Genomic DNA, 21,202 nt, shown 5'->3' with positions numbered 1-21,202 from the left:
ACTATTTATATATGGACAAAGGTGATGGGACACGGTATATGAATTTATTAGTTAGAGGCTGGGCTACAGCCCTGAATCTTAAAGGTGCCAAATTTAAATTAGTCTCAGTGGTTGATAGTGTATAGAAATGTGTTAGATACTTTATTATCTCCAAGAGAAATTGGAATTTAGACCGTTTTTGACTAATAATAGGCCACATTCAACCACAAAACAGAATGATTTCCTAATTAATATAGTTTTGAAGCACCTGTGTAGCAAGGGATGACTGTACACTGGACCTCCGCACTTGTCCACCTTGTCCAATAATAGATTCCCTACGAGGTGTGTCAGAAAAGTTCCAGGATTGTCGATGTCGATCGCATTCTTTGATCTGACCAACTAGCATGTCCACAAAGAGATCCTGCAGTCTTTGCTTTGATCAGTGTGCCAACACAGGCGAGGGATGTGGCGGGACAACACGATATGAAGATGGCTGTGATGACGGAGCTGCAGAGGATCCTGGAAGAATCCTTCCAGAAGAAGCAACATGAAGGTGTGGCAGAGAAGGCGGGAAAGTGTTGTAAACTCCAGGGGGATTACTTCAAAGGGGAAAACTTGTAGTTGGGATTAAAAATCTATCTTTTGTGACACACCTCGTATATCACATACAACTACAGTAATAGTAATAACAGTGGGACAGTAGGACCCAAGCGTTAGCAACAGTAACAGTGACATCTTTGCCGATTTGCTGAAGAAAAATAAACTATGAGCTTGGGGATTTATTTTAAGATGTGTAGCGAAGCCTAGGGAAGGAGGTGTTCATGAAAAGTGACTGTTTAAGCGCCTCTTCTCTCCAAACAAATGAGGGAGATGATTTAAAAAGTCACTTTTGTAAGTGCACAGTCAAAGTCAACATGGAGGCTGATCCAGGCTTCCCTCAGTGTGCTAATCACCACGCTCAGATAAGAGAATGACAAGCCGTACAGTAGACACGCACTTTTTTTGTGCCAATGAATAGTCACAATAAACCGCAAACCCTATTTACAATAGGGTCTGTATCCTTTCATCAAATTTCCCCTATGAGGACTTGAGCCACGCGCAGTAATCGACTCAACGATGGCGCGATGAAGGTCGAAGCTGGTCATTGACTTGCCTGATTACCGCACAAGCAAAGCTCTTAATCCAGGAGTTGCCAGGGAATGCTAATGAGTCACCTGCCTGGTTGTGTACAGCGATAACGAAGGGTGTGTGCTAAGGGGCAAGGCAATCAGGTTGTTTCTGGGTTGGGGTGGGGTTGAGGCTACCTCCAAAAAGCTGGTCCTGATGCTGCGCTGAGCTCTTTGGGGTGTTATTACCGAGTAGAGCCTAATTTCCCACAGCTGTTTGGTGCACGCATGTCGATAACTCAGCGCAATTAATGAGACAATGTGACCCCCACCCCATGGCAGGGAGAAGTGTCTTACTGGCTTTGCATGGAGGTCACATGACAAGTCAGCTAGATAGATTTTCTTTGCAGAGCAACCAGATCAAGTCTAATTACATTTTAAACATGTTGATGTTGTTTAAAGTGATTTTACTGTCACATTTTTATTTGACTATTGATGACGCCATAATGCCCAAGTACTGTAAACCTATCAGGAATACAAGGTGTTCCTCTAGGTGTGTTTTTACGTCCAAATCACTAATACCATAACTCCGATCAACACACTCAGAATTCCCTCCCTGGTTGCCTCAGCAGCAGCAGCAGCAGCAGCAGGATTCCCGCTTTGCTCATTTGGGCTTTTTCTTCCCATTGTGAAACCCAGAGCGAGACCACACAGGAGTCTCATCCTGAAATATTCATCACTCATCCCGTTGAGATGCTGCCGCAAACGCAGAAAGCAAATAAACTCCAAAGTGGTTTCGTTCGCAGTAAACATTTTGCCCTTCCAAATAAGTCACAATTATGGCGTCTTGAGAGTTGCTAATTCCCGGTGTTAGTTTCCGAGAAAAAAGGTTCCGATTTTTCTTTTCCCTGTGTATGCTAATGATGGCTCCTCATGCTAATATACAGGTGCACCTCAGTAAATTAGAAGACCGTGCAAAAGTTTTTGACTTAAGGAGTTCATTTTGTTCATTAGAGTACAAAGCAGCGATTTTCAATATTGAACTTTTTGACAATTTTTCACATTGTATGAGAGACTTAGGTTGGTGTTTAACTTAAACACCCTTGTGAGGACTTTTATATTTGGAATGTGTAGATCTGGTTCAGAAAGACAGGGACAGTGCATATTAACATTTTCATGTAAATATGCAAGATTATAGCCAGTGGCTAATTTCCATCTTTAGTCCTTGAGGGCAGGTTGATGTTAAGTACAGTAACAATAACATTTAATGTGAAAGAATACATAAATAAAATGACACAAATAACAAACAATCGGGATGAAGCCATGTACACTTGATAGAACTATGAGTTGGAGGAGATATAAAGTGCTAGGTACTGTAATATCAGAACCCGCTGTTGTTATCACATGTTTTTGACATACTGTCAATTACGGTCTATTGAGTTTCAACATGGGATATTTGCACAGAAAGACACTACAAACCTTGCAATCCTACCTACACTCGGTGTTGCCAGGGTCACTCGTTTGTTCTGGTGAGACGTTAGATGCTGTCCAAGCAACCCAAGCAGAATCTGTAGTAATTCTACACTCGATCAAACTTACTGAAGATTAGTCAGATCAAAACATGATCGCCGCATAAGACTCCAAAAAGTGATATTACTGTCCACTTTGCTACTTCCTGACTCTGTACGCTAAGCATCGTTATGCCCCTATTATGTATAAGTGACTTTTTAATGACATTCTGACAGAAATATGTGTCCCCACAGCCTGTTAAACTCATCATTTCCCTCACTTTTGGGAAAAGGTCAAACGGAAGGAAAAGGAAAATGGTCACTTCATCCTCCCCAGGCTTTGCTACACATCCTAATGTGACAATATGACGCCTAGGGATCTGCCAACTGTCCGTCATTCAGCTACAGACGTGGGAGCTAAAATGTGTGTGTAATGTTAGCACTGTAGCTCACATAGCTATGCTAGTGTTGCTCACGTGTGTGTCCTTCCATCCCATTGTGTGATATACGGCATCTGTGCACTGTATTTGACAAAATGCAGATTTTTGTGACATCATGAACAAAAGGCAGTGCGAGTGATGACCTTGATAGTTCCTTTTTAACATTGGTTGCCGTTCCAGACACAACCCGATTTATCTGATCTTTGAGCCGGCACAGGATATCTCCAGTGGTTGGGTGTTGGGGCCCTGGCTGGGACTTGAAACTGTGCCGTCTGCACGAAAGGCAGCAATGCATACCATTAAACTCCAGAACAAATAGACTGCACATTCCCATAGGCTATAATGTAACTGTAATGTTAACACTTGTGTCCAAGCCCACTCCCAATGCACATCTGTGGGAATTTTGAGTGTTATTTAAAACTGTAAAAAAAAAATAGAATAATATAGCGAACAAGCATTAGCTTTAGCATTTAGCATGCAGCTGCTCATTTGTTACAAAGAGTAAGACAGCTATTGACTCTCTTGACCCTGCAGGTCATTGAATAATTGCTGAATTCCCTTGAGAGTCTTTGAAAAGTAATGTTCTGTCTTCGAAGCTCAATAGGACTCTCCAGCCCACGCACAGGTTAGCACTCTCGAACATTTTTTATTTGTCTTTGAATGTCAAATGAATAAGATGAAGGCTGTGCGTTCAAGACTTTTTAGGGACGACTCTTTTACTAAACACTTATTATTGTATTCATTTCTTTCTTTCTGTAAAAAGCCAGGTTGAAGGCAGTACCTTCCAGACCACAATTAATTGTTACATCTGTCTCACGTGTCGTCACAGGCGTTGCAGCTTGAACATGGTGGTTGATTCCCTTGTTAAATGACTAAGCACATGTCATCAGCTGTGAACTCAGCTCCAGGTGTGTTTTACTTCCATACCAGCGCCACTGGAGTCACGGAATGTCGAAATCCAGCACCAAGTGGAGGAACAGGATTTTACAGACCGTTTCTTCCAGAATGACGCCACCAGTGTCCCCATTCCGCTGAGTCACCACAAACACACATTGCCTTGAATTCCCTCAGGTGCCTGCCGTGTTTCTGCACGCACCTTGGCATGCCATTGAGCTTGGCCCTATTAGCACGGCAACAGTATAATGCAGGGATCACGCTTGATTAACGATTAGGTTAGTCACCCCATCCTTTTGTTTGGTCCAACGCGGTGCGATAATCCATAGGAAATCCTTGAGCGGCTCCATTTGTAAAGTCGACAAAGGAACAAATTTGGGAGTCCAGTGGAGCTGTCAAGAAGCTCTCTTCCTCTCAGCAGACATTTGTCGCTGCCACATTAAATCAGGTAACTCAGAATTAAAAGTGTAACTGCTTTGTTGCTGGATTAAAAATATTCCTGTGCAATATACAGTAAAGGTCCCCTATTATGCAAAAGTGGCTAATAATCTTCTAACAGTAATTTGTGTCCCTAGAGCGGGGGTGTCCTAAGTGCGGTCTGGGGCCAAGTGGATGTTTTGTCTTTGGCCTGTGGCACATTTTAAAAATATAATTTAACAAGAAAATAAAAAAAAAAAAAATGGAAAAATGGAAAAGTCTAAATACTAACAGAAAAACATTGGAATCTAACAAGAAAATGTTGTAATTTAATGAAAGAAACATCCTATTATTTTGAAGAAAAATATGGTCATAGTAGCATCATTTAGAAGCATCAAAAGACTTTATTTTTTTGGAAGTCATAAAATTATGAGAAACAAACAAAAACAATAAAGTTATAATTTTTTGGAAAATTAGGTAGCGGAAAAAGTTGTAATGTTGCGTGAATAAAGGCAAAAAATTAATGGAATAAAGTCATAATTATGTGAAGAAAATTTACCAGAAGAAAATTTAAATAGCTGGGGGAAAAAACCCCAGTAGAAATTGGGGAAAAACAGCTGTCATTTTACGAGAATGAATTCAAAATATTAAGAGGAAAAAAGTTGTATTCTAATAAGAAAAAGTCACAATTTTACGAGAATAAACTCCAATGTAATATTATGAGGGAAAAAAAAGCATAGATTTGAAATGTTAAAGAAAAACAAATCTTTTTAAGTCGTAATTGAAGAAAGAAGAAAATTCTAAATTTATATTATAACAATATTTAAAAAAAAATGGGGTAAGAAAGCAAAGTGTAAAGTTGATAGTAATAATCGACTTTTTCACCTTTATCACAAAGCTGAGATGCAGTTTTTTCTTGAAATTATTGAAGTGGTCCTTGCCTCCTTTCATGTTTAACTATGTGGCCCTCGCTGGAAACAGTGGACACCCCTGCTCTAAGTTTAGGAGCACCAAACATGAGAAAAACCTGTTACCTCCCTCATTTGTTTGCTCCAGTTTTGAGTGAAGAGGCTTTTCATGATGTCATGAAGGCAAAACCTCCTTCCCGAGGCTTTGCTACACGTCTTAAAATCAAGTCTGAATCTCTGCCAACTATTCGCCAGTCAGCAACAGCCGTTTGTGATATATGGCATTTATTATGTTGGACAGGCGTTACGGTGTAGATGTAAAAGTGGTTTGTGAAGTACACAACAGTGCCTCATGGAGACACACTGCTCATTAGCATTTAAGCTAAAGGCACACAAAATGGTGTGTTCCCTGAGTTTAGTAGTCTAAATTCCAGCATCAAGGCTAGATTTCGGACAACACACTTCCTCAATAAATTGGTGAAAAAAACTGTAGTCTGTGACTTTTAATGTGGGACTGAATGCCTAATTTGATTTTGTTTCTGTTGCTGGAGTTGATAAAGTAAAATGTTCTTTCCGAACGACGTCCCTCTTGACAATGACTTGTCATTTTGTGGTATTTGGCTCTTGTTTACTTGCTGCTTTATTTGCACAATGTTTCCCTGTGCATTGCCTCGGCTAATTTGTTGCCTTATTTTAATTTTGCTCCCCATTCAGTTCTCATCAGCCCCCGTTGTGCTCCAGCAAATAGGCACACTTCACCTTCTATCTCTTATTTTTCAATTGTTCTGTCATTTCTGTACACATGGCCTTTGTCACGTCTTTCATTACATGTCTTTGTGTTTAGTCTTGTCATTTCTTCATTGTTTCACGTAATTACTTATTCTGATTGGCGAAGTCAGCTGAGTGTTTTTTTTTTTAATCCTAGGTGTCAGGATTTTTGCAGAACTTCACTTCACCTAGTGTCGTACAATTTCCATCTTGTTGTTTTGTATTTCAGAGGTGTTTGCTCACATCCATTATTCAAGCCAGACAATGCAAATTACATTTCATTTAGCTGTAGACCTCACCACAGCACGTTCTCGTGCGCGTGTACTTAGTTCACTCCGCTCGGAGGGGCATGAAGAAATCAACAAGAGCGGACACACAGCGGCAGTAGCGGCAGTAGCGATGTCTCGGCTCCGTTTGAAAAGAAACAGCTGAAAGGCGCTTTGAAGCACATACATTCTATTGACGTCCAATCAATTCCACCAAGGATGGATATCGCTTTCATGCATATGTATGCTGAGACAGCCTTTTATACTATTTTTATATATGACTTTCCATTTTGGGGCAATTTTAATTGGTTAGAAGACTTGCTAGAGATTCAGCTTTTAAAAACAAAAGGTGCAAAGGTGGTTTGGACTAAATTTACTTTCGAACCAACAGTTTTTACTGCTGCAAGAAATAACACAGTTTCTGGTTTTAGGACCAACTTTGTACCATCATGATGTTGTTTTTTTAAAGCAAATTTACCCTAATTGGTTGTGCCAAGTACCATCTTACGCACCGGTGTATAAGCTACTGCTCATGTCAAGGCGATCGATTTAGCAACTTTGGCTCAGTGGATCCTGACAGCGTAGAGCAGTCTCAAAAAATCCACTGTCACCAACGGGTTTTGAAAGGTCTGTGTCACAAAAGTGACACAGAGCGACAATAAAAGAGAGAGAGAGACTGACAAAATGTGTGACGAAGGATTACGAGGCTGTTGGATTCCAGCACTGAAGAAGACGCAGGAGGAAGTTGAAGAAAGCAATGAATGACTTTTCTGGTAGGCTACTGTGTAACTAGCCATGTTACACACTGTTCAGCACCATTTAGAAAAATAACATTTATTTAATTAAAAGGTAAAAAAATCTTCTTGTGTAACATCTTTCTGTGTACTAAATATCCCATGTTCCATATATGATATATCTCTTATATAATTTAGAATCCTGAGTACCCATAGATGAAGCCCATGTACCACCTGTGGTAGTCGTGTGACAATCAGTGAGCTAGTGCTCAAACATTCCGTTTCCTCTCCTTTGCTTCATTTCACTTTTCTTGCATGTGGCTAATGCTACGCGCTGAAGCACCAATAAACACCCCAGCTATGACCACATCCTTCCTTTTCCGCCGATCAATCAGATCATTCATATCTCCACTTCCAATGATCTGCCGGTGTTGAAGCGTTGGGTTTCCAGTAATGAAAAAAGCAAATCTGTCAATAAGATGGAACGTCTTAAAGGTTGCAGGTCATCCCATTCATACTGCTGCTGTCGCGCATGCCGTCATTTTAGATCAATTCAAAGGCGACTGTCAATGAGTTTGTGATCTTCATGTTGCTCTTGAGGACAACGAGTTGTTAATTCCTGCTATGTGCCGTCATAACGTACTGTAATGTCATCTGCTCAGTGTCTATGTGACAGCGTGCGAACAGGCCATGGACACGTCTACAGTATGTGACACTCCACATTAAGGAACTAATGACATTCCTCTTTCTAAGCAGCTGTCTGAGCCCATTCTCCTCCGTGCCACATGACTGATTTTTATCCCCTTTTACCGGCACAATTGAGTATTTAAAGGTTGAACTGCGTTTTTTGACGGATGAGAATAGGAGAAATCAATGCCAGAAGTCACGCTATCTGATTTTCTAATCAGCCAATACTGTCACCCATTTCTTCCTGGCTTCATTAAATAGACTTCCTCTTTGCTCCGTTTCATCCGAGAGCCACAGAAAGGCTGCATGGTATAATTTATCGACATCCTGGCGCATCCATGTATCTTTGAAAGTTCATCTTCAGTAAGTTGGCCAAGTCACTTGACAGTGACACGAGCGCTGCATTTGGATTTGGATAAAAGGTAGTAACATAAAGGGTAAATAACCCACGGTTGCATAACGAAGATCCTTTTGTAACTGCTGCACAGCCAGTGTGGGTGTGCGGGTGTACGTTGATGTACCTCACTCCTTGCCACCTTAAGAGTCGGGCTCTACTTCAAGTTGACAGCTCAATGGCTAGCGCTCTCGACTCTCATTCGGAGGATCCTGGTTTGGGCTCTGGGCGTGCCTGGGGGTGAATGCAACAGCTGCACAGCCAGTGTGGTTGTGTGGGTGTACGTTGGTAAACTTCACTCCCTGACACTTTAAGAGTCGTGCTCGACGTCGAGTTGACAGTGCAGGCTTTTAGTTTGACGGCCAACTCTCATTCAGTGGAACTTGGTTTAGGCCCAGGGCCTCGAGGCTGGCTAGACCAGGCGGGTTATACTTTCATTGGTAATTTGCAACCATGGATTCCTGATACAAAGGGGTGCTCTGTGTTCACTGTTTGAACTTTTTTTGTTTTAGAAAAATATAAGGACCAGGATCCAAAGTCTTTCAAGATTAGTGGTCTGATAAGTTAACTCGCCAACATTTCACCGACATTCCACCATAAAATCTGTTAATGTATTTAAGCCGAACACCTGAAATCAAACATGTACAAGCCATCTGCCACTGAAATATGCCTGCCTGTTTTTTTTTGTGTTTTTTTTTTTTGTAGAAAGCAGAAAATGCTTTTTGGCTAAAGAGTAGAGACGTCTGCGGGGAGGCGAGCTCGGGCATAAAAGGACTTGTGTGTCTCTGATGTGGTGCCGGCTTCATAATAAGGATAAGCCCACCTTGTTGAGTAAACAATTACTTTTTGGTGGAAGGTAAGGAGTTGAAAAGCTCCAGTCGGCTCCCATCTGTTGTTGCCGTTTCAGGGGCTGGAACGACACCTCGACCTTGCAGGCCGAGAGATGTCTGGAACACTTTCATGTCTCCCGATAGAGCGTGCAGCGATATTCACCATGCGCAGTCATAGGCTAATTGTGGATTTAAATCCAGAGCCTGACCGCATGGCACTAGGAATACCAATTAGGCGAGCGCACGGGGCTCGGAGTGGGAAGTGTTTGCGCCAAGCAGCTGTTTGGAATCATGTTTTTTTTGTACGGCATGAATAAGTCATGACAGGTTGCAGGGTGAACAACAACGTGGGTGGCGGGTCCCCGAGACACCGTAATGAAGCTGGTGCTCGGCATCAGGAGTTTGTCAGTTACTTTTCGTGAAGGAGTGAAGGATGGGAACGGTGCAAAAGCTTCACCCTGGCAGGAAGGTCACAGGTTCAACCCACGGTCAGCCATCAAACAAAGCCCAACATTCCCTCTCTAATTGTGAAGCGCCCCGCAGAGTAAGAACAACATTCAAGCGCTTAAAGGATTCCCCCAGACCGCGATAGGAGGCTTAGGGAACGCTCAATCGGGAAGACGAATTCATTGACAACTTGTGAGCTCATTTGCAACAAGAAGACAAATCTCCTGTGGCTTGTTTTATCCACTCAACCTCAAGCATCATCCACTCCCACTCCCACCAGGGGGAAGTTATTCCACCGGGGGAAACCAATGGTAATAGTAATGGACTGGTTTATTTTGAACACACATAACAAGTTTACACTGAATACGGTGGTACCTCGGTTTTTCTTATTTGTTCCAAAGGGTCTGTCCAACCGAAAACAAAGCGTATGAAAATCAAGTTCAGTGAACACAATGAATCAGTTCCAGACACCCACAATATGGTATTTATCACCTTATTTGTCAAAGTGCCGACACTCATGTTATATCCAAGAAAGCACGGAAAACAACCTTGTGCTCAGTCGACTTTGTTTACACCAACTTCTGCAGTCACAGGCATGCGCGAGACAGGCTTTACGGCACAACACATTACACTCTCGTGACTCTGCATCCCCACAGCGCTATGCTATAGTTAGCAACTTTCGTAAGACTTATGATGGCTTATTTTGCACCTGTACTCAAAAAAAAGCACAGAGACTCTAAATTTGGGCACTCGATTCCGCGCGCAACAGTCATTCCTCGTTTATCACGGTTAATTGGTTCCAGACCCGACCTCGATAAATGAATTTGAGGATTCAATATTAACAAACTGAATATTTTCATAGTTAGAGCATAGAACACCTGTGTATGAATTTCTAAATACGACTTTTAACATTATTAGAGCCCTATAGGCATGATAAAATAACCCAATAGTCACTTTTACACTCCTATTATTCTTTGTTTTCATCACATTGCGCAGGCTACGGTGTCACTGCAGGGACATAACAGACGGCCACCGCTAGCATAGCAAGCTACTGAGCTAACTAGTTGCCTTCTCCAGTTTAATTATTCTAAACTTGTGTTTCGAACGGAGTGGGGAAGAAGGACAAAGAAGCAAAAAACTTACCACTTCCACGCAGAATGAGAGGAGAACCTTTTTTCCATTCAATCTCATGGCATGTCCATCTCAGCCATGACATATTCATGTCAGCCATGGCATGTTCATGTCAGCCATGGCATGTTCATCTCTTCGATGTAATCCTCCATGTCCTTCAGGCAGTGTTACCAACTTGGCAACGTTGTCGCTAAATCAGGCAACATTCCAAACCGTCTTGGCCACATATTTTCTGCAAAGCGACTACCGACAAATCTAGCTACTTTTTCTGGTGTTGTTGGAGATTTTTTTGGTATTTGGGGACTTAAAAGTGAAAGCACGTATTGAGCTGCTGTTTTTGTTCTCACTGAGCAGCAGCGAGTGCTCCTGAGAGGTCCGCCCTCTCACTTTTTTGTCTCTCCTACAAGGTTCTGCTTTTTTCCTACAGTAGCTGTTACAACATCATATGCAAATAATATGCAAATTAGCCGATGACACCATCCAGTGACTTCTGGCGACTTGTAGGACAGCCAATTGCTACTTTTATTACTGAGGACTTGGCAACAGTGCCTCCAGGTTTGAATGAGTTAGTTTGAACTGGTCATTGTTTTGTCGTGGTGTAATTTTGCAGATATTTAAATAACTTGAATTGCTTGAGAGCGCTGCGTTTTGCTTGACTCGTGTCACGTTAGGTTCTCGCGATACGACAGCAGGAAGCACTGTCTCACCAAATAGTGCAAAATTGTTTGATGAGAGTCATTGGTATGTTTGCCCTGTTAGACGTCCTAAGAAGACACAAGGGACCATTTAGTTTATCCACTGCTTTGCTATTTAAAGACTGTCTGGGGGGGGGTTGGAGAATCACAGTCTTTGCATCAGAGGTGTGATGCTGTCAGGTGTCAGGGACTTGAAATTATTGATCTGTGACTTTGGGTTGTCATCTTTCACACTTGCACCGTGCTCGAGGTTGTCAGAATATAACAAGGCCCCTGGCGTTATTTTTTGGCTCGTCCTGCGTCATTTTTTCAACAGCTAAACTTGAGAGTGGTGCGAGACCACTGCGGCGAGAGATGATTTCTTTACGTAAACTGCAGCAGTGTGGAAACATTCGTCAAGCACAAACAGGATCTTTTCAATACTCAGAAGAAACTGAAAGAGCTGAATACAAAAGGACGTTTTGGCACCCCCTAGGGGTTGTGATCAGAAAGCTTGAGAAGACATGCTAGCATTCGTGTAATACAGATATCCTCAAACGTTTATAATCATTAGATAGTCAATGGCTTATGGCCAATTAGATACTAAGTCTTGCAAGACACTAAGCTGGATGGCAGCCATGTTTTATGACCAATGTTGCTCATGAAGTTGACATGAAGTTGTATGACATCCCCATCAACAGTGTCGTCCGTCAACAGCGACTAAGAAGTTTGCAGTCGGCATTTTTGTGATGCAAATGTATTATTCTTTGGAACGCATATTGTTTTCAGAAGCCAAACTCCTTACTTGTGAAACCCCAGCAACTGCCTGGAACAACGTTCTTCATCACCGAAATCTGACCAGAACTGGATTTAGGAGACCCAGTGGGGGGTAGGTCACTGTTAACGGACTACAATGCTGATGGGGCTGTCATACAACTTCATGTCAAAACATCCAAACTATCCCTTTAAGGATGCTTTTGCCTATTGTTCCGGCAATCAAGTCTGTTGCTTGTGTGTCTCATTACAGTAACATTACAATAACATTACTGACACCTACTGACCCTTGTAGAGTACTGCATACGTCTTTGAATGTATTGTACTGCATATGTCTTTGAATGTATTGTCTGGATGCCTTGTACTTGTATTTTAGTTCATTTAAACATACTTGAAAATGCTTAATTTAGGCAAAACAAACATACAATTTGCTTAAATATGCATATTGTTGACTAATAATAGCCATATTCAACCATGAAGCAGCATGATTTATTAATTTACATATTTTTGAAAAGCCGTGATAGACTGAAGTGAAAGTGAGAAGTGGCGAGGGATTACTGTAGTACAATATTAATACTAGTCTGATCCAGACTGGGATCAACGTGATCACAAAATCCCATTCACTGTGCTTCTTTGACAGTTAAAGCACTATCAAATCCCATTAGATCAGGTTCTTATTTATTGTGTTTATGTCCCATTGTATTACATTTTCTTCCTTTGATCCGTAAGGGCACTTATTATGTCTGCAAAGGAGAGTTTTTGATCCAAGGTTTATTCCATGACTCCTTATTGTGTCATACTAAAAAGAACTTTATTCAAAGATGGAGTCACTTGAAAGTGTGTGTGTGTGTGACTGTACGTTGACACGGCCCTGCTTCTCCTCTTAAACACAGCAACAAATACCAAAAAAATAAAAAAAAAAGAAGTACGGTGAATGAAACACAGTGCTTGTGTAACATCCACCCAAGCGGATATCTCTTCCCACACAGGAGTTTAGTTTTCATATGCAAATACAGCTCAAGGTCTTTTCTCTACAATCTCTCCTCTCTCTGTGTGTGTGTGTGTGTGTGTGTGTGTGTGTGTGTGTGTGTGTGTGTGTGCAGGAGTGGTATTGAGCAACACCGGAGCCGACTCTCATCTCTCTGCAACTTCATCAATTTTAAGAATGCATGTGAGCAAATGTAATAGTTCTCTTGGCAAAGACAAAAAGAAAGTAATATGATTATTACATGCAGGGATGCCTGCAGCTTTGCCTGAGGATAATTAACATCTGATGCCGGCTTCTTCCTGACAGAAGAACCAGGAAAATTGCAGTCCCGTAAAATACATGATCATTAATTAGGAGATTAGCGACAGCACAGAGTGTCGTGGATGACGTGAGTCCATTAGGCGCACTTGTAAGTCATTTCTTTTCAATCTAGCGGTGACATTTTAGTGCTTGGATGTTCTTTGTTTGAAGGTCAGGTTCAGCGCTATTAAGAAATAAGAAGCCTGGTGTGGAGGCAAACAAAGACGAACCTTGTCGGAAGGCATCATCGCTCATTTTAATGCACATCCGCCGGCCGCTCCTCATCATATTATTACTGCACTGCGGATAATAAGTGTGTCCTTTGACCTTTTGCTGTAGAGCCCGATCGTATCAGAAGTGACGCTTTATTGGATCGCGACTTCCCGGCTCTAATTTTTTAATTAGCGAGCGATTACCAGAGTGCATGTGTTTATGCGCTTCCTAATTAATATTCTGCCAGGGGGCATATTTTCATTGCTTTCATGGATTGCTATGATATGCCGTGATGTATTAATGTCATGTTTTGCCTTTCTTATTTCTGAAATGCATGTTCACGTCTCTGCGGCGGCGACCTTCATACTGTCACGGCGGAGGCCCGCGACACTGTGTTTTTTTTTGTTTCTTCCTCTCGATTTATATTCACCCGAATCATCGGACCATCAGACAAGCTGTCACCTTTGAAGGATGGGAAAGGTTTTATTGCATTTCGCCGCTCCTTTGACAGAACTTTGCCGGACTACAAAGTGGATTTTGTTTCCACTTTGTCAAGACTTGATGGATCCTCCTCGTTGTATTTCTTTTTTCTTATATGTTTAGTCGTATTCAATTAAACCCAACAGACCTCTGATGCTTGTGTCATTAATATTCATGCAGAAATTGCCCTTCGTAAAGAACAAAATTTAAAGGTAGGCAAAAATATGTGTGTGTGTGTGTTATGTGGACCAGATGTCAGGTGATAAGTTAAACCCAGGCGCTCCATCCACAATTATCAACCTGTTAGGACTGTGAAATTAAATTGTCTCACCTTTTCACACACAGGTTATTAACACCTTTAGCACCATATGCAGTTTTTCATCTCATGTGCTTTTCTACAAGAAAGTTAAAGTTTTCCCCCAATTAGTGGACCTTCTATATGCACCCACAAGATGATTGCATTGATGGAGAGAGTCAAGCACAGCAAACACTCAGGTGGTCATCATCATATGTAGTAGTAATAATAATCATAACAATAATAATAATAATGTAATAATTGTAATAATAATAGAAATAATAAACATGTATACGTGTTGTATATATGATGTATATATTACATTTGTATATATATATATACTTATATATATATTATTATATATTATTATTACTGTATATATTAATATATGATATATATTATATGTTATTATTTTCAAGCACAAAAATGAATGGCTACATGAATTAAAATACAAATATAAGGCATTCAGAAGATGCATTCAAAGACATTGTGATGATATGTAGTATTGTACACTGGTCACTAGGTGTTTTGTAATGTTGGATGAGACAAACAAGCACCAGACGTGATTACCAGAACAACAGGCCTTTATTGCAAATTTGAATTATCTTACAACAGGCACAATAATCCCTAACACGGGCTACTATTAACCCATGCCAAGCTAAAACTCAAGTCTGAACCCCCGATGTTACTTCCTGTCCGCTCCCCACTCAGCTCCCCCAGCACCAGAACAAATTTACAGCAACACACAGAGTCTTATTTATGTCTTAAATGGCTTATTTGCTCTTATTATGTCTACTATATTGGGTAATAAGAGTGTACAAGTTACAGTATTATAGGGGTGCTATTTCATGTCTGGATGTCTCTAATAATGTTAAAAATCTTATTTAGAAGGTTGTAAACAGGTTTTCTATGCTTCTATACTTTCTGTACATCCTGGGAACATCAGCACCATCTTCCTGGTTTGCGATGAATTTGTTCTTGAATTCAATAGTGTTTCTTACTTTCTTTATCTAATTGCTTGGGGTAGAACACAATGCATAATCATTACTACTACTACTACTACTACTACTGCTAAGGGATATGCTTAGCTAGTCACTGCCTGTCGTAATTGTTTCCATTTCTGGGGTGGGCGGCCTGGCCCAGGTGGTAGTGCTCATTTCTCAGTATGGTTCATAGTTCGATCCCTAGTCCCCCTCGAGTACCTTGAAGGTGGAAAAGCACTCTGCTGGTTAAAAGCTCCAATCAAGGTGTTTAATTGCTTTGATGAAACACCTGTCTCTCCCAGGGCTTGGTAAACATCGAGATGGATTCTCAGCATCAGCTGTGCTCAAGTCCTCCAAATTAGTAAACCACATCTTGGCTCTGTTTGGGTTTTTCTATGAATTTACTGGTTTGACATTGGTGGCAATTAGTCTTCACGAGTTTCTATAATACATGGAAGTAAAAAGAATGCTTGCCTGTGAAGCTGTTACAACACTTGTAATCAACTGGATGTGATAGTTGCCCAAGACAGTACGTGTGAACGCCAAGAGACATCACATCATATCATAGCAATTCCCATAGTACCTACCTCTGATCTTCTAGTATCATGGAGACGTAGCTTCTCCGCCGCATCTTCATTGGGCAGTGATGACGAAGGGTGCCCTACGGTGAGGTCCAAGCATCTGTTTGTCTCGACGACCCTCTACTTTATTGTCCTCATCACTCATTAAAGCTTCCTCTGAGGGATGGCAATAAACGAAGGAGGTAGAGAGGGTGGTGATATAGCAGCATCAACGCTCTGGGATCGATGGGGTCCGAGGTGAAGACCGCGGGGGTTGCTCATCACGCCAGACAGGCCGATAACGTAGCAGCATGCAATTGTGTGCGCCCAAATGGTGTTTTAATTGAGGGCTTTTTATTGGGAAGTGCAATGTGGCGTGGCTCAGTCGCTTCTGAACTGACCTCGGAGGCGCATGGAGGTGCTCCGAAGATGAGGTTGCGCAAGCCATTGATCGCCTTAAGTGTTATTTTCACGATTAAATGTTCCAGAAGAAGACTGGGGGGATGTTTACACGCTAATCGCTGTATACTGGAGTTGAGAGTTGTGTGTTGTATGTTTGCGATATTCCATTGTCCTGTAAAGCATAAAAGCGTACATGTGCACTCTATCCACTTTTTACATCTACAGTGGAACCTCGGTTAGGTCCGCCTCGCGTGTTAGCGTGTTTTTCAGTTAACGTCTTAAAAAACGTAAATTAAAATTTTCCAATTTGCGTACAATATGGCGCGCGTCTTGTTGTGTTATTAATACACTGTGTTCTGAATGTATTTTTTTAAAGTCACAAATCATCCTTGGTTTTTAACAGTTGGCTTTTAAAGTTAGCTTTTGTTCCGGAACCGGATATGAAGTCATCAGTGGTTGACACAAAACACACTTTTTTAGTCTTTTATGGATAAAACAATTATAAATGCATACAAATGATGTATAACTCATGGGTTATTTCTTGAATTCCAATCAATTGAATAGAGTTTTGCACTTTTCAAGACATAACTCATGGCAAAACAGGAAGGTGTTGTCCGTGTGGTGTCTCGCTGCCACATTGTCTTTGGGAACAGTCATGTCAAGTACCATGTCTAGTACCATGTCGAAGGTAAACGTAACCTTAAATGGTCATTTATCCCTTTCAGTCATCATTTATATGGCTTTCTAAATGTTTTCTGCAGGTAAAACTATCATTTTTGGCCTTGTGGAACAGATTAATTGGATTGAAATGATTTCTTACGGGAAAAATTGATTCAGTTAGCATTCCTTTTGGTTTGGTCAGACCTTCTGGTATGAGTTAATGACGCTAACCAAGGTACAGTAGTCCAACATAATATAATGCCATACGAGGTGTGTCAGAAAGGTACCAGGACTGTTCATGTTGATCACATTCTTCCTTGTGACGGGCATCGTCCGCTGCAAGTTGATGATCAACCAGTACGTCTACAAAGGGATCCTGTGTGTCTTTCAGTGCACGAGAAGAGGCGAGACTTGCGGCAAGACAACTTGTGGCTGCTCATAATGCCCTGAGTATCCAACAGAACATCACAGTGCGGGAGCAACCTCCCTACTCATCCAACCTGGCTCTGTGTGATTTTGTTCCCTCTTTTCCAAAGCTCAAGACGGTCATCAAGGAGACCCATTTTCAAGACGTGGATGACATCAAGATGGCCTTGACAACGAAGCGGCAAAGGATCCCGGAAGAATCCTCGCAGGAGTGCATGAAGGCACTGCAGAGAAGGCTGGGGAAGTGCATCAGACTCCAGGGAGATTACTTTGAAAGGGAATATTAATTGTTTTAATATCTATCTTTTGTGACACCAGTCCTGGAACTTTTCTGACACACCTCATGTATATCACATACAACAACGTAACATTCAGGAGTGGGACAGGAGGCCACAAAGTAACACTAGCATAGCTACGTGAGCCACGGTGCTAACATTACTCTCACATTTTAACACCAACATCATGCTATTTTTGCTGAAGAAAAACTAAATGATCAAACTTCCCTCTCCCATGTCTGCAGCTGATAGTTCCAGGGATCATTTTAAGATGTGTAGTGAAGTTTTTTTCACAAAGATGGTGGGCGTATCCGCAAGGCGAGCTCGGGTCAGAAGTGGTATCGTGTCCATGAGGAAGGATGTTTTTCCGTTTGAGTGCCTTGTCTCGCAAAAGTGGAGCAAACGAGTGAAAAAGATGATACATTTTCTCAAGTTTGGTGCTGATAAACAGGCTGTATGGACACATCATTAAAAAGTCGGGTAACTGAACTAGCTGTGACATCCAAAAAACATCCATGGGGTGGACACATTTTCCCAGTAGACTCTTCTGGGAAGACTTTCGACCAGATTTTTGAGTATGTGGGGGATTTGTTTTCCATTCCACCTCAATCTCAAGTCTATTTGATCCCTAAGGGGTTTGTTAGGATTGAAGTAACGTTTTTGTTTTCCACACCAAAAGACTTTATCCCACCTGTTTCCACACAGTTGGAGGCATACAACTGTTCAAAATGTCTTAAGGCTTAACATTGAGGAATAATTCAGGGCCTGAATTGATTTGGAGTGAATCTTATTGAGTGGCAATCAATGTCAACCATCTGTCCAGCGATACACTTCAGACAAACCCAGCACAGCTCAGCACAGGCAGAGTTGGATTTATATGATACTGTCTTATTTATATAAGAGCTTTCCATGCTGGATTGTTGCTGTGGTCACGGCCATCGGATGGCTACATTGTCCGCTATTTATGTGTGATTGTCCAAACGCGATGCCTCATTAGACCTTTGGTGCCCCCGCTTGCCGCTGCCTGGCTCAAACACAATCAGCCGTCTTATTATGTGTGACTCGGGGCCAGCCGGGGGGGCGTCCGCTGAGGGCTCCCGGCTGTTACACTCAAGCTGTTCCAAAGCAGGACCCTTTAGTGCGTGGAAGCATCTGCCAGTGACAAGATCTGGTGCTGTCCTGTTCCCCCTAAAACAGACTCACAACCTCTCCTGTGCTTTATATAAACCACCTGAAGTGACTCATTCCCCCCACCTCACCACCACCTCTTCACACGTTCCCTTTTTGGGTTTGCTGCCTCTTGTCGCATATTCCCATCCCTTCCTGCCCTAAAACTGTGTGACTCCCAGAGGAAGGAACGACTGAAGCTGGTGAAGTTGCACACGCTCTGTAAAAACCCCGACTTATCCTGACATGACCCCGAGGGGGTTGTCATGCCTGTGATGTGGAGAGGCAGCGGATCACGGTGGCCTTGCAAGCTCCCTGGTGGAAAACTAGAAGGTCCTCGTGTGATTCTCGCAAGATGTCCCATGTTTTCATTTCCAGACAATGCTCTAAGATTGTGTGTTTTTCAGGGGACATTTTGAACTCCAGAACGTATCACAGCAAGATCTTCTCTCCAACTGATCAGTGCAGCAACATTAACAGGTAGAAGGTTGTTGATAATGAGTCTCAATCAAAAACGAATGTGCTAACCCAAGGATGCATTTGGTAATGTAAACGGTTACGTAAAAATTGTGTGGTTTAGGGTCTGATTGTTTTCTTTGTGCTGTTGGAGTGGTCGCCCGGTTGATTTGATCCGCACTGGGGTTCGGTTACTGTGTTCCTAGCCAATCAAGCTACCTGCACCAATGTGGACCAAACCCACATAAGTGTGGGCAAAATATGTAAACTCCAAAAAGAGACCCCAAAATTGGGTGTCCTGGGTGGTTCAAGCTGGAGGCAAACCAGCCTCTTACTCTTTGTGAGGTAGGAGCACTAACCACTGAGCCACCATGCCGCCAACAAGCAAAAACAGGCCAAACTGCTGTTCAATTGTCAAGTCTGACAGCAGAATGGCAGCTTTCGATTAGATGCAAGCTAGTTTGCATATTAGCTGCCAAATTAGCGAGGCCGAGCACACAGTGGCGGGGCTTCAGAGTCATGAGACTGGTGGTTCAGCATGTGTGCACTCTGACTTGTCATTGTGATGAATGAGTCAGTGCGGGTGAAGGAAGTTGCGATGACGTCAATGCACTCTCACTTTTTTTTGTCCGCTCACACGGCCCTGAGCAGCTCGGCCCACGCGGTGGATGCTCGGCATCACATGTTGTCGGCAATGAGCTCCTTGTTAAGAAACGTCTGACTCCCAGAGGCAGATGAATCACATCAACTGCGGACAGCGTGAACAGAAAACACCATCCGTCTCGCTTTGTTCTCTGCGGTAATGCCAGCCAGTGTTTGATACTAATAGCCTGGCCACGGACCACGTTAATCAACACCGCCACTGGCCTGCACGCGCAGCTTCAAGAGGCGTCATCAAAGCAAATTGCTTCATCTGGAGTGTACATGACCTGGCAACTGGACGGCTTTTGTAAATAAGTCATTTAGCATCAGAAGATGTAATGACACTGTTAATGTTGCTAAGGGAGCCCAATGATGAACTCAACAGTCAAGTTTAAACCTCAGTTTAACATCAGTTCAGGGCGGGCGCGAGCTAGCATTAGCAGCTATCTGTCGAAGTTGCGGCGTTGCACAGCTTAATGATTTCTGACTTTGCGAAAAACAACACACGACACACCTTAAAGGAAATGTTGTGCTTGAGCTAGCGCTAGCAGCTGCTCGCCATGCTAAGCGATGCTCCAATTCAAAGAAATAAGCTTCTTCATCAACGGTTAGCACCTGCTGCGTCATGGCCATAAATCACGGCGTCGTTCTCAGACTTCCTCCCACATCGTTTATCATTTTAGTCTATTTAGAAAAAACAAACAAGGAACGCGATAGAGAGCAGATTGGGACATAAATACTAAATAGTGTTGATAATGATAACGATGCATCTTCCTGCCAACCACAATCACTTGACTATAGGGATATATATTCTTTTATACTACCAATATACTACCAGCCTGAATATTATGTAGCCCTGCATGTAGTGTGATCCAAAACAATAAAAGATAATCAGCTGTTTCTGCAACTACAACACGGTATTACATGAATAGATTTAATCAACAGTGGACTTATATATGAATATAAATAATACTACTAATAAAAATAGAATGAGGCAGCCTGTAGGTTGGAAGGCTTCGTTGTACTGATGACCTTCACATATTGCAAAGCAGTGCACGCTCCAAAGTAAACAAGGGGATGACATTTCTTTCATATCAGTGGGGGAAAATAAGACGAGAGTGAAAAGGCGGCGTAGAGATGGACTCTGCGATGACACGCCTCGCCTCCTCATTTGGAGATAATCAATGCGTACAATGTGGCGGTTTTATTTTGCAGGAGGAGCGGCTCCAAACGAGACCAAATTAATTCAGTCGGCCTGCGTGATGGAGCACAATGTCCGCGCTGTTAAATGTTATTTCACTATGGTTTTTTTTTCCTTTATTGTGCAAGAAAAAAGTAGGCTGCTGCATGAATGGAAATGTGCAGGGGGAGGACACAACGAGCTCAGACGACGAGAAT

At 42.2% G+C, this 21,202-nt stretch overlaps 1 long non-coding RNA gene across 1 annotated transcript in view; it reads left to right on the top strand.

The window, feature by feature from the left end:
* LOC129174320 (uncharacterized) overlaps nt 1–17,505 on the top strand; it is a 41,830-nt gene extending 24,325 nt beyond the window's left edge. Inside the window, exon 4 of the long non-coding RNA XR_008567415.1 lies at nt 17,230–17,505. This is a non-coding gene — a long non-coding RNA (uncharacterized LOC129174320). The remainder of the gene's footprint in view (nt 1–17,229) is intronic.
* The last annotated feature ends 3,697 nt before the right edge of the window (nt 17,506–21,202 follow it).

Source organism: Dunckerocampus dactyliophorus, chromosome 21 (genome assembly GCF_027744805.1).
Source record: "Dunckerocampus dactyliophorus isolate RoL2022-P2 chromosome 21, RoL_Ddac_1.1, whole genome shotgun sequence".
NCBI lineage: Eukaryota > Metazoa > Chordata > Actinopteri > Syngnathiformes > Syngnathidae > Dunckerocampus > Dunckerocampus dactyliophorus.
This window is presented reverse-complemented; position numbering and strand designations above follow the sequence as displayed.